The following is a 1757-nucleotide window of genomic DNA, read 5'->3' as shown; positions in this document are numbered from 1 at the left end:
ACCTGGTCACTACCGCCGCAGCAAGACCATCCCGCTTTGCGGCGGGCTCTGGTGAAAACCAGTAGTGGCTTAGAACCGGTCCACTAGCACGGTCCACGCCATTCCCTCTCTGGCACAGAGGATCCACTACCTGCCAGCCGGCATCGTGACATACGCGCACACACACACATAGATATAAACGTATTCTCCGTTGAGATATTGCAGCCGCTGCTGTGTCCAGGCCCAGGAGCCTTAGCACTGTGCTGTGATGTCACTCAATACCACTGACATCACTAGGTGTAAACAACATCTCTCCTTTGCTGTGTATGTGACTATGGAGCTGTTTGGTGATGTCGTCTATTACGGCCTTCATAGAAGCAACAGGAGATTGTTGCATCCATCTAGAACCCTCAGAACTACAGTGCTATGATGTCACTCACTTCCACAGGCCTTGCAGAGTGTAAACAACAACAACCCAGCTTTGTTGTGTATGTAACCATAGGGATTTGTGATGTCACCTAGAACCTTCACAGCAGCGACAGCTTTATGAGGAGCATCAGCACTGCTCTGCCTGAGCAGAACCATCACCGCCATAGGTTGTCAAATAACCCGGATTTAACCCACACAGGTAAGTCCAATGGGGTGCAGGCATGTCCTCTATGCTTACAGCTTCCCGTGGGTGTTGGTTTGATACCGTTTGGGGACAGCCAAGGAGGCATCTGCAGGCAACAAAGGTAGGTGTGTGCTTGTGTGTGTGTTTCCTATGCAGATCCTAAGCCCAGTGTCACATGCAAGTAGGAGGAGTAAGAAGGGTTCCTGGCAAATCCGGGTTATGGATTGCATTTAAAAAGGCCCCGTGGGAGTGCAATGGGCCCCTGTCTTGCTGCTTAGCAATAATGGTATGGGTTTAGGTTCTGCTGTGTGTACTGGTGGTTGACTGCCCCCCAGCCCAGAGTGTGCATGGAAAATTGTCTGGCAGCCTCCCTGACAGCAAGCAGTGATAGTGCCCATGAAGGGGACCTTGTTGGGCCCGCCCCTTTCACGGTTATCGCTTCTCGGCCTTTTGGCTAAGATCAAGTGTAGTATCTGTTCTTATCAGTTTAATATCTGATACGTCCCCTATCTGGGGACCATATATTAAATGGATTTTTGAGAACGGGGGCCGATTTCGAAGCTTGCTTCCGTCGCCCTATGCATTGACCCGATATGGCAGTATCTTCGGGTACAGTGCACCACCCCCTTACAGGGTTAAAAAGAAAGATTCCTACTTTCATTGCTACCTGCTTGCTGGCTAGCCAGCTAGCCAGCCCTGTGGGCCTTGCTGCTGCTGCAGCCAAAAAACAAAAGGTGGTGCTGCTGCTGCTTCTGCTGCTTCTGCTTCTGCTTGTGTCTGGCCCCTGTTGGAGCGTCCAGGCACAGGACTTCTGCTGCTGCTGACTAAATGGCCTCCTTAATTGGATCATTTGAGTAGCCAGCACACCTGTGCAGGTAGGGCATGACATGATAGGCAGCTGCCTTGATAGCGGGTGGGTGCTGAATGTTCCTAATTGACAAAATAAGATTAATGCTTATGAAGAAATATAAAATCTCATCCCTTCCCCAATATCGCGCCACACCCCTACCCCTTAATTCCCTGGTTGAACTTGATGGACATATGTCTTTTTTCGACCGTACTAACTATGTAACTATGTAACATAACATGGGGGGGGGGGGGTCTCCTGGCTGTTCACACAGGTGTGTCATTGCTGTACATTGACCATGCATTGCTTCTGTGGTAT

The 1757-nt window shown here is 50.1% G+C and overlaps 1 non-coding gene across 1 annotated transcript; it reads left to right on the top strand.

The window, feature by feature from the left end:
- The first annotated feature begins 1026 nt into the window (after positions 1-1026).
- On the top strand, positions 1027-1217 carry LOC130299818 (U2 spliceosomal RNA). The gene has a single exon (XR_008850865.1). It is a non-coding gene; the product is annotated as a U2 spliceosomal RNA (small nuclear RNA).
- Positions 1218-1757: the final 540 nt, after the last annotated feature.

The sequence above is a fragment of the Hyla sarda genome, unplaced genomic scaffold, assembly GCF_029499605.1.
Source record: "Hyla sarda isolate aHylSar1 unplaced genomic scaffold, aHylSar1.hap1 scaffold_1063, whole genome shotgun sequence".
In the NCBI taxonomy this organism is placed as follows: domain Eukaryota; kingdom Metazoa; phylum Chordata; class Amphibia; order Anura; family Hylidae; genus Hyla; species Hyla sarda.
This window is presented reverse-complemented; position numbering and strand designations above follow the sequence as displayed.